Below are 13,071 nucleotides of genomic sequence, written 5' to 3' on the forward strand. Positions count from 1 at the left end.
AACCACTAGCCAGACTCATCAAGAAAAAAAGGGAGAAGACTCAAATCAATAGAATTAGAAATGAAAAAGGAGAGGTAACAACTGACACTGCAGAAATAAAAGAGATCATGAGAGATTACTACAAGCAACTCTATGCCAATAAAATGGACAACCTGGAAGAAATGGACAAATTCTTAGAAATGCACAACCTGCCAAGACTGAATCAGGAAGAAATAGAAAATATGAACAGACCAATCACAAGCACTGAAATTGAAACTGTGATTAAAAATCTTCCAACAAAGAAAAGCCCAGGACCAGATGGCTTCACAGGCGAATTCTATCAAACATTTAGAGAAGAGCTAACACCTATCCTTCTCAAAATCTTCCAACAAATAAAAGCCCAGGACCAGATGGCTTCACAGGCGAATTCTATCAAACATTTAGAGAAGAGCTAACACCTATCCTTCTCAAACTCTTCCAAAATATAGCAGAGGAAGGAACACTCCCAAACTCATTCTACGAGGCCACCATCACCTTGATACCAAAACCAGGCAAGGATGTCACAAAGAAAGAAAACTACAGACCAATATCGCTGATGAACATAGATGCAAAAATCCTCAACAAAATACTAGCAAACAGAATCCAACAGCATATTAAACGGATCATACACCATGATCAAGTGGGGTTTATTCCAGGAATGCAAGGATTCTTCAATATACGCAAATCTATCAATGTGATAAACCATATTAACAAATTGAAGGAGAAAAACCATATGATCATCTCAATAGATGCAGAGAAAGCTTTTGACAAAATTCAACACCCATTTATGATAAAAACCCTGCAGAAAGTAGGCATAGAGGGAACTTTCCTCAACATAATAAAGGCCATATACGACAAGCCCACAGCAAACATCATCCTCAATGGTGAAAAACTGAAAGCATTTCCACTAAGATCAGGAACAAGACAAGGGTGCCCACTCTCACCACTCTTATTCAACATAGTTTTGGAAGTTTTAGCCACAGCAATCAGAGAAGAGAAGGAAATAAAAGGAATCCAAATCGGAAAAGAAGAAGTAAAGCTGTCACTGTTTGCAGATGACATGATCCTATACATAGAGAATCCTAAATGTGCTACCAGAAAACTACTAGAGCTAATCAATGAATTTGGTAAAGTAGCAGGATACAAAATTAATGCACAGAAATCTCTGGCATTCCTATATACTAATGATGAAAAATCTGAAAGTGAAATCAAGAAAACACTCCCATTTACCATTGCAACAAAAAGAATAAAATATCTAGGAATAAACCTACCTAAGGAGACAAAAGACCTGTATGCAGAAAACTATAAGACACTGATGAAAGAAATTAAAGATGATACAAATAGATGGAGAGATATACCATGTTCTTGGATTGGAAGAATCAACATTGTGAAAATGACTCTACTACCCAAAGCAATCTACAGATTCAATACAATCCCTATCAAACTACCACTGGCATTTTTCACAGAACTAGAACAAAAAATTTCGCAATTTGTATGGAAACACAAAAGACCCCGAATAGCCAAAGCAATCTTGAGAACAAAAAAAGGAACTGGAGGAATCAGGCTCCCTGACTTCAGACTATACTACAAAGCTACAGTTATCAAGGCGGTATGGTACTGGCACAAAAACAGAAAGATAGATCAATGGAACAGGATAGAAAGCCCAGAGATAAACCCATGCACATATGGACACCTTATCTTTGATAAAGGTGGCAGGAATGTACAGTGGAAAAAGGACAGCCTCTTCAATAACTGGTGCTGGGAAAACTGGACAGGTACATGTAAAAGTATGAGATTAGAACACTCCCTAACACCATACACAAAAATAAGCTCAAAATGGATTAAAGACCTAAATATAAGGCCAGAAACTATCAAACTCTTAGAGGAAAACATAGGCAGAACACTGTATGACATAAATCACAGCAAGATCCTTTCTGACCCACCTCCTAGAGTAATGGAAATAAAAACAAAAATAAACAAATGGGACCTAATGAAACTTCAAAGCTTTTGCACAGCAAAGGAAACCATAAACAAGACCAAAAGACAACCCTCAGAATGGGAGAAAATATTTGCAAATGAAGCAACTGACAAAGGATTAATCTCCAAAATTTACAAGCAGCTCATGCAGCTCAATAACAAAAAAACAAACAACCCAATCCAAAACTGGGCAGAAGACCTAAATAGACATTTCTCCAAAGAAGATATACAGACTGCCAACAAACACATGAAAGAATGCTCAACATCATTAATCATTAGAGAAATGCAAATCAAAACTACAATGAGATATCATCTCACACCAGTCAGAATGGCCATCATCAAAAAATCTAGAAACAATAAATGCTGGAGAGGGTGTGGAGAAAAGGGAACCCTCTTGCACTGCTGGTGGGAATGTGAATTGGTTCAGCCACTATGGAGAACAGTATGGAGGTTCCTTAAAAAACTACAAATAGAACTACCATATGACCCAGCAATCCCACTACTGGGCATATACCCTGAGAAAACCATAATTCAAAAAGAGTCATGTACCAAAATGTTCATCGCAGCTCTATTTACAATAGCCCGGAGATGGAAACAACCTAAGTGCCCATCATCGGATGAATGGATAAAGAAGATGTGGCACATATATACAATGGAATATTACTCAGCCATAAAAAGAAACGAAATTGAGCTATTTGTAATGAGGTGGATAGACCTAGAGTCTGTCATACACAGTGAAGTAAGTCAGAAAGAAAAAGACAAATACAGTATGCTAACACATATATATGGAATTTAAGGGAAAAAAATGTCATGAAGAACCTAGGGGTAAGGCAGGAATAAAGACGCAGACCTCCTAGAGAACGGACCTGAGGTTATGGGGAGGGGGAAGGGTGAGCTGTGACGGGGCGAGAGAGAGTCATGGACATATACACACTAACAAACGTAGTAAGGTAGATAGCTAGTGGGAAGCAGCCGCATGGCACAGGGATATTGGCTCGGTGCTTTGTGACAGCCTGGAGGGGTGGGATAGGGAGGGTGGGAGGGAGGGAGACGCAAGAGGGAAGAGATATGGGAACATATGTATATGTATAACTGATTCACTTTGTTATAAAGCAGAAACTAACACACCAATGTAAAGTAATTATACCCCAATAAAGATGTTAAAAAAAAAATCAAAAAAAAAAACAATAAAAATAAACAAAGACCCTGATCTCCTTGGTCAAAAGCACTGTAGCAGAGTGTTTCTTGTTCTAACATGGTTGTAATTGCCTTAAGATTCCAGTGTACACTTCAGTCACGTAATACTGTCAAGATTTTGCCTCTACATAGATTTATCTTTATTTACATATTTCTCCTGGCCAGGTAAGAAGAATGAATAATGACAAAATTAAATGCTGCTTCCTTGACATTTTCTGGTTTCAGAGGCATCTTTCAGCCACATTTAATTGTAGGCAATGAATCTCAGAACAAAGAACTTTCACCTCACCTTCCCTTGAAAAATAAGTGAGTAATAATGATAGATAAGGCTCAAATATAAACCTGGCTGAACCTAACGTGGGAAGAATTTGGTCAAGGAGACAGAAAATTGGCGGGCTGTACTCAGCTGTGCTAAAAGCAAATGTCGTATCAACATGACACAAACCTCTATGTAATCTGTTTTTCCTTCAGTTAAGTGGAGGAAAGAGGGGGATTAGAGTTCAGTAGTTCCTCACCTTTTTGTGTGTCATGGGTCTCTTTAAGTATTTTTATATATTTTATATATTCTAATATCTAAATACTGAAAATCACAACCATCATATGAGGTGGTATTAATATTATCTTCACCTTATTATTAGGTCACTGAAGCTTAGAGTACATAATAACACAAGTAAAATTTGTATCTAAGTCTAAGGAATTCAAGGACCCACATAAACGATCTATAGAAGACTTCAGGTTAAGAGTCTCAGAATTAGAGCATACAATCTTTCTACCTATACATTCTTTTCTTAAAGGGAAGGCACATATTCTATTTGGATCACACATAAAACCAATGTGGTCTGATGTGACCCATTTCCTTCTAATAATAGATGGATAGTTACCTAAGATGGATCATTACCTACCAATGGATATGCGTCACTAGTACCCAGTGAGACAACAGCACACCAGCATCTTTTCAAATAATGCCAACGATTCTAAGTAATAAAAATGAATTGACTTTGTCCTGGTGACATCTAGAGAAGCTGCTGCCAGTAGACTCTGAATTTGTCCTCAGGCCACTTTCCTTCTAAATGCACACTAGATTGGACAGTTTTGTCAGAGACCACGGATTCTTACCATGATTCCTCCCCTGTAGAGAGCACAACTTTCTCAAATCCGAATCAATACTAATCACACATTAGAATGGAATAAACACATTTTCAGACATCCAAGCTCTCCAAAGATGTTGTTTCTATGCACCCTTTATTTTAGGAGATTGCTGGAGGTTATGCTCCATCAAAACAAAGAATTAAACCAAAAAGATCAAGACATGATATCCAAGAAGTAGAAACTGTAATGCAAGAGATCTCACTGAATGACAGCAAAGATAAGTCACAGGACTAGAGCTAAAGAGGGATGAAAATGCGTGGAAAGAGAATTGAAAGTTATTTTACAGAGCTGTTAAAGGATAAAGGAAATCTTAACCAGAAACTTGAAGAGAGCCGAGCAAAAGAAAAAAAAAGCAACAAATTCGTAGCAAAAATACAAGTTTGCGTAAGAAATACACTTAGCAGTGAATATTTACAAGTACAAAATAATGAAAACCCTGAATATGGACTTAACCATAAAGCTATTCTTCAAGTTTTCAGGAAGAACAAATATGTCTGCATGAAGAGGGGTATAAGAAAGCAAAATCTTCATCTTCTACAGTCAATGGGTAACAGCTAAGACATAAAATATGATAAAGTAGTAATAGAATCATGCCATTAGAAATATATAGGTGATTAATGGAAGCAATACCTGAAGGAGTTGAGAATGATTATACCTGGGGAGTGGAAAATGAGACGGTGAGAGGGACAGCACGCTTTAATATTATTTGAGTTTTAAAATTATGTACAAAAAATACCTCAATAAAAATTAAACATTAACAAGATAATAAAGGAGACTATAAAATAGACAACAGTCACATCTGCCTCGCTCTAGGAGGAGTTAAGTGCTGCCTCTGCTCTCCTCTTCCTATTCTGAGGAAGCTCCGCCTCCACCCAAGGTCATCTTGGCATAACATTTTTCTCAACCCCATGGTACATTCCAGAAAGTACTGAAACTAAAACTGCTTCAGGGTCTTCTTATTTGTCTTTAGTTGTGATTAAGAAGTAACATGGAAGCTTCTGGGGAAAAGATATTATCATTGTGTTTCAAGTATCATTTTGAGTAAATGATTCAATGCAATGTTACTGCAACGTTGTTGATCAAGATCAGTTGTGGGAAGCCCTGATTTTGTCTTCTCAAGTTCAAAGTGGTCAGTGCTTTCAAAAGCCATCACTCGTGGTTACACTGCTATGTTACCTGGTGAGTCACACAACTTCTGGATTTATGCACTCTAAATGAAAAGCACAATGGCATACCAGTCAGGAAATCCCGACTGGAGATACATAGAAAAGGCGGAGTATCCCCGAGGCAGTTGGTTGCTAAAAGGAAATGTCCTGAGTCACTACTGTCTACTCAAGGTTTGAATGCACCATAGATGTGCCAACACTTTCTCCTTCCACCTTCGCCAACCTGATGCATTATGTCCACCTCAGAGAGGATAAGTAAGAGCAAGCGTTCAGAGTGCGTCTCTTAGTATGAACACAGCTTTTGCCCACTCTGTCCATCCAAAAGCCACAATAGATACTGGTCTTGGGCAAGTAACAAATGAAATCAGAGTAACAGACTTTATTTTAGGAGGAATCGCTTAGGTTTCTCCAACAACAGACCCCCAACCACCATGGCAAACATCTCAAAAGTTCACACCTCTGAACACTCAGGAAACTGAGAAGACAATGCATGTGGTTTACTCTCATTGTTACTAGTAAAACAGCTCTTAGTGTAAATCCTGTTAAAATACATGAGTTTCCAGATCAATTTTCTCTAATCTACAAAGTGTGTTTATACACATATTTCACTGTTGAAAGGAATTTTTAAAAGATAGCCCATCATGCATATTTCCCACTCCATCTCTGCCAATTATGCGATACCTCTAGAGTTGGGATCTCGCTTCTTCCAAAAGCAGCTCTATTCTGTATACAACTGACAGCTAGGAAGATCTTTCTTCAATCTATGGTTCAGTGACTGCTACTCCACAATCCTTGTATTCCTTTGGAGTCATAAAAAAGAAGAAAAGAATCAAACTTCTTTTCCACATTATAACCCTTAAAATATTTGACATCAGTTTCCATTCCTCCCACCACAAGTTTTCTTCCCTCTACCCTTTCTGCCACAGCTCTCCCAACAGTTTCTAACAGCCTTTTCTCATAGACCGCAGCCCTAATTCCTTTTACCGGGCGGGTACTGTGTAGAGCAGTATCACGTGCGGCTTTGATCAGGGGCATCAGACTCAGAAAAACCAGGGTTTTAATCTTGCATCTATCCTGTGTGTATATGACTTTGACCAAGTAAAGTGTCTAAGCCTCAGTCTCCTAATCCACAAAAAATGTCAAGAACAATACTTATCTCTTAATGTCATAATATAGGTAAAGTCTGATCAAGGTGCCTAAAACATAGTAGGTCTCAAGAAAATGCTATATTTACCACTGTAGTGGTCCAGCATGCGTGTGTTGTGATTTGTCTATTCTCTGTAAAGGGACAGAGTCGCCTGAGTCTCAACAGACCATTACGAATAGGACCCAGCCAACACTGAGCAGTGTCATACTCTTGGACCACTGGGCACAGCTTTCATGATTGGCAGGTTTCTCTCATTTGTTTACTCACTCCTCCTGCCAACACAGGGGACACGGGCTCGAGTCCTGGCCCGGGAAGCTCCGACATGCCGCCAAGCAACTAAGCCCGTGCGCCACAACTACTGAGCCCACACGTGCCACAGCTACTGAAGCCCACATGCCTATAACCTGTGCTCCACAACAAGAGAAGCCACCGCAACAAGAAGCCCGCGCATCACAACGAAGAGTAGCCCCCACTCACCGCAACTAGAGAAAGCCCACACCCAGCAACAAAGATCCAATGTGGCCAAAAATAAATTAATTAATTAATTATATATTTTTAAAAGGTATCAAATTCAACTAAGACTACAGAGCCACATCATCCTCTGCAACTATCCAGGTCTAGCACTGAACAAAACTACAAGTAAACAAAATGCTGGAGTATGCTTTTCATTCCAAAGGATCTCTCCTTACAGCCCAAAGGGGAAAATGGCAGTGCATGAAGGTAGAAGGGAAAAGGAATGATAAAAACTGTCAGCATCTCTTTTGGGGGTCCAATTCTAGCAATTTAGGTTGCATCCAGATGCCAAAATAACCCTGAAAATAAGATTTTGGGTATCCAAGATGGAGCAGTTACAGACTAGACAGCAGTGCTGACGACAACTGGACTCTGCATTTATTTGGGTGTCAGAGGAAATCGGTTTAAAGGAGAATTCCTGTCTGTCTTTGGAAAAATAATCAGGTTGAATTGAGTTCAGTTCAATTTTAGGAAAAAAAAAAGTTTCAATAACAACAGGTGACCAAATAGCCAAATGAATGAATATGTCCATGGGTTCTTTTTGCATTCTACAGGTATAGCTCTCGGGGAAGAGAAATTCATGAGGTTCTTGAGTTTCGGCAATAAGAAACCACAGTAGAAAACAGCAAGGCTAAAAGCATGACAGTTTGATTAGGATAAACATTAGTGATACATAAGTTGAGTGAAATATATGCACTGGTTTTTTGTAGAACTGAGACTATTGAATTTTTAATTTTTTTTTTTTTTTTGCAGGAAAATTAGAAAACACAGGGAGGCAGAAGAACATGAAAAAGTTTCCTGTAATGCTACACCAGAGATAATCACTATTTGAAAACTGTGTATTTAAAGCATTTTTTACACCATTTTCAAAAGGAGTATTTTGAAAAACTGAATCTTATAAGTCTAGCCTCTTCTGACCATCAGTGAGGAAGTACAGACACAGCAGAAAAGTCACCTCTAGAATCTAGTAGCTGGAGCACTAAACATAGATTCCTGTACCTTTTTACTTAATTTCTCCTAATAATTGCATTTTGTCATTGACTTAGAAAAAAAAAAAAAAGAAATTTTGTCCAGATGTTTCCAGACACAACTATACTAAGTATAGCTATGTAGAAATCAGGCAAACCCATTTTAGTCTTCCCTTTGTGTTTAAATAGAAGAATCATAAGGTTAACCTGAGAGTAGAATTCTAGTTATTGAATAGTTGATGGGTTCTGAAGAAAGGAAAAAGGATGTGCCCAATGAAACCAGTTTGTTGCAAAAGAAGCTTTAGGGTAAATTCCAGTTTTTAAAATGACAAAAGGAGAGATGTGTACCCAGTGAAAAATACAATGTAAAAAATAATGGAAGTAAAATAATGTCAGAAAAGCTAAAATTCTAAAGTCAAAAGAACTAAATCAAACAAAAGGGACATTTTAAGTTAGATTTAAAGCAGGTAAAATCAGGAGGATAAAATATCCCTGATTGTAGAAGATGGTGCTATGTTAACAGATGTTTGTATGAAGACAGAAGTCTCTCTTTTACACTCTTTTTCCCCAAGGAGAGGAGAATGGTCTTTCCATTAGAAAGTGTAGATGGATCACTGAAGTCCCTTGCAACTCAAACAGAAGGGTTTTAGGGATGTTTCACTTTTCAGCAGACTGCTGGAGTTTTGGATAAATACCACCAGGCGTATGATTTCATATCCAAAAAGCTTCTTGTAAGTTTCATAACTAAGAGGCAACTTTTCATGGAATAGTGTTTTTGACGTCAAAAGATTGGAAACATTATATTAGGAATGCGGATATGTGTACCTATAATAGGACATGCATTTGTAAAGAATTACATTGCTACCTACAGCTGAAACAAAAACCTTAGACCCAGAGGGCCAATATTAAGTAATAAAACTTTTAAAAGCATTTCATCAACAGTCATTCTTGTTTCTCAAATTTCTAAAATCACAGATTGTTTAAATACATATCACTGATTTCATTTTTCAGAATATTTGCTTAGAAGTAAAGAAATTCAGATCATGTTCTGAGTTTCATCCAGAAGGGTAAGTCAAACTTCTTTTCCACTCAAAGAATTATCATGATTTTCCATATAAGTCAATGTATTATGATCACTCCTGTACTGTTTCCTTAGAATTAAATGACAAGCAAGAACTGAATTTTTGAAAGGTACCAAGATAAGTGTAAAGATAATTTAACTCATGTTATGGGGAAACACCTTATACTGTTTAAACAATATAAGTTAATACGTTATATTCATGGCTTCATGAAGTTGCTTTTAAATTGATTATTTCTTACACAGTTCTCAGAGCTGTAAATGGAATATGGTATCCACGTTCTTTTTTCATCAATCAAGTATAAAACAACTAAAAAAACTTTTAAAATAAATAATTAAAAAACTAAATATATGAGTGTGTGTCCATTTATATGTATATGTATATACACACATGCAGAGTTTATGTTCTTTTGTTTTGTGTTTTTGGCAGAGTATATTAGGCCACAGAATTTTTTCCCAAGAAATATACTTTTAACCTGAAATGCATGTCTGTCTCTAGGTAGGAACTATTACAGCTGCCTTGGTTGTACCTCAGTGCTGTTCTATTTTAACCTGAGGCACACACAGACTGAAATAAATTTATGGAAGTAACTTTACATTGGACCTGATGGGAGGGTCAGTGCCGTGCAATATATGTAATATTCTAAAAATCAATTTGCTTTCAACTTTGTCTTTCTAAGCATGTTTCCTAAAGCATCCGATTTTTTGTTGTTAAGCGGGAGGGAAGGTGTGGCTACTGATTGGAAATGCAGAGAGAAAGGTCAAATTCTGGTGTTCCAACTAGGATTCGGCAGCAAGATTCAGCTCTCGTCTTAAGAGGTGGTTTTCTTAATAATTCCAACCTCCTCTGACAAATCAGTCACCAAGCCAAGGGGAATCAGCACCCACAGTCTTTCTAAAGTATAGAGAAGAGACTTGTCCTCCAATAAGCCTTGGCTAGAATCAAGGAGGAAAATAAAATACAGAGGAAGTAAAGGAAAAATACACCCCTTCCAGGCCCAGGAATGCTGGAAAGAAGACAGCAAGGGAAAGTAAAGTAGCCTAATGCAGGTCCTGATATTCCCCATGGGGGATCTGTCCCAGATGGGGGAGAACAGCATCTTAACACTGAGGTAAACTGAGGTCAGAGACAGGCTATTGTCCCTGATCCCTGTTAGGATCCAGGTAAGAGATGACCTCTCCAACATCTATCTGGTGTGTGGCCACTTCAAACCGTGAGGAAAGTGTAGACAGTGGGAATGGAGAGACTTGAGAATTAGCCTTTCCCATATCACCCTTGGTGACCAGGGGGCACATGGAGTAGTTGAGAGTCTGGGGTGAGGGGAATGGGAGGTGCTCGGCAGTAGACTCCTCACAAAGGATTCTGTAGAAAGAGCTATAGAGCAGACCCCCAAAGTCAAGGCTGAATGTGATTTCCCACCAGATCTGAGAGGTACTGTAGCTCCAGTAAGGACCTTGGTGATATCAAGCCAGCGTCATCTCCAAGGCTGCAGGAGCCCAACCCGAAGTGAGAGTTACACTGGCCACAAACCCCGGTTGTGTATGACAGTGGGTAAACCAGGAACATCTAGTGTGAGCTTCCTGAATCTTCCCCAGCTCCACAAGACCATGGAAGTCACACTCCTTCTCCACAAACCTCAGGAAACAAAGCAGAGAGAGAGAGGAGAAGAGAATGCCTCTGTTATTAACTGGGCATTTTTAGCCAAGAAAGACTATTTTCTAAATGAACCACTCAAATTACCAGATCCAATTCAGCTTTAAACCACATAGAACATTTGAATGTTTTTCTTGGTAATTAGTAAATAGGGATTTTGGAGGAAGGTCAATTATTTATGAATATAATAAAGAAATTGCATTTTATCGTACATTCTAATTGTGAGATAAATTATATGTGTGCATCTGCCACCTCTGGTTCTGCCCACTCATGAAAATCTTAATTCAAATTGTCAGCAAGTTCCATCTCTACAATGATCCTTTATATTGGGATTTTGTGGTTACAACCTAAGAAATGCTGAAAAAGAGTAAATCCATACACTGCAAAAATAACCACAGAATTGCCTTAGGTATAAATGTATATAAACATCTACAAAGAATACAAATTCAAGTTCTCACACTTTATTTTTTCTCCTCCAAAGGAAGCAGGGAAAAACCTTTAGTTGCAGCTCCCGGGCTTGTCTCTCTTCTCTAGTCTTACTTCTTTACATGTTGTCTGAGCTTCTCCTCTGCACGATCCAGGTTTTCTTGTCTCATGTCCTAGGTATTGCTTTCTTTTATCAGGGCCCTTTGTTATTGTTTCTGCTAACATATTTGCTCTAAGTACCCCCGTGGGTGCACTGTAATGAAGTCTCTACAGAGGTTCAAATATGTACCACCACACCCTGCCTTCCTGCTTTATAATCCTGGGTTTGCCTTGTGTCACTTGCCAAGCCCTGAAGTTCTCTTTCTAGCAATAATGCTCTCTGCCCTACCCTCTGCATGAATGAATTAGGCATGAGGAACATCTTCAAGAGTTACTGAAAACAGCTCTCCCCAGAGCTCAGCCCAAGGATGCTATTAGAATTCCTCTGCAACATCATTAAACAGCCCATACCCAGTAGCATATAGATTTTACTGTTAAAAGGTATCTTAGACATCGCAACGTTACTGCACATTTTTCCTCTGGATTTACAATTACATTTTGACAGCAGTAGTTTTTGCATTTGTCACTTGCTGCTTTGAATGAATTGCTTGGATTTTTTAGTCTTATTTTACTACTCTTCTTCTGAATGTCTTAAACTTTTTGTTACATGAGTACATTGCCTTTGGTTAGTCAAATTGCAGTTTAGAACTTAAAGAAGTTATATTAATGAGATTGTAAGGAAATTTTGCTTGGGGACATTTCAGAGTCTAATAATTAAAATTTGTATTCCTCTGCGAAATCAAACTATAATTTCTCTCTAATGCAGTCAGATTGTCATAAAAAATAGAAGGAGCAGCTTCCTTTCTGTTCTGCTCATATATAATACATTTTTAAAATCCAAGTATTAAATGGAGAATAGGAAGCTAAATATTTCATTTCCATGAGATGGGCACTGAAACCAATAAACAGCACATTATGGCGATCAAAATGAACTGTCTGTGTTTTCTTGTCTCATGCCCTGCACGTGGCTTCCTTTCATCAGGGCCTTGTTGGCAAGCCTCTGGCCAGCCTAACCTAGACACAGGAGAGAGAGCTCAGAACTTGCACCTCTGTGCCACGCCTGCCACCTCTGGAACCTGGGGTGAAAGAAAGTGATGCAAACGGAAGGAATGCGATTGGCTAATGTGAGCGCAGATTCTCTAAGATACTCTCTGCACTTCAGAAATCATCCTATTTTATACCAGGTACTGAACTGTGTTCTCTAGAGTGAACAAGGATGCAGTCTCCACTTTCCAGGAGTGCACAGTCTAGTAGGGGAGATAAGATGTACACAAATTATCCTAGTAAGGAAGAGGGAATGACTGCAGTAGAAACAGTACCAACCATAATGATAGCGAAGTGCAGAGTGAGAAAGAGACTGAGGTGTCTGGGAAGTAGAAGATGGCTTTCTAGTTGAGCCTTGAAGTATGGGTATGATTTCCCAAGGTAGACATGAGAACTGTGGCTTTTAAGGGTAGATAGTAAGATTAAAATGTAGGGAGAGAGAACCCATAGGTCTATCCATGGCATAGAGGTGACCAAAATAGCAGAAATGGGGCCAGGATAGCAGTGGAAAGAACAGCCACCTAGAGAAGAAAGAGAAGATTCTGCATAAGAGGAGGAAAGGCAGGAGATTCTTAGCCTTCCCTCCAAGCCCCGCTCCAGACTCCCAAGGCGCTGTCAGGAAATCAGAACCATTT

Source organism: Pseudorca crassidens, chromosome 4, assembly GCF_039906515.1.
Source record: "Pseudorca crassidens isolate mPseCra1 chromosome 4, mPseCra1.hap1, whole genome shotgun sequence".
NCBI lineage: Eukaryota > Metazoa > Chordata > Mammalia > Artiodactyla > Delphinidae > Pseudorca > Pseudorca crassidens.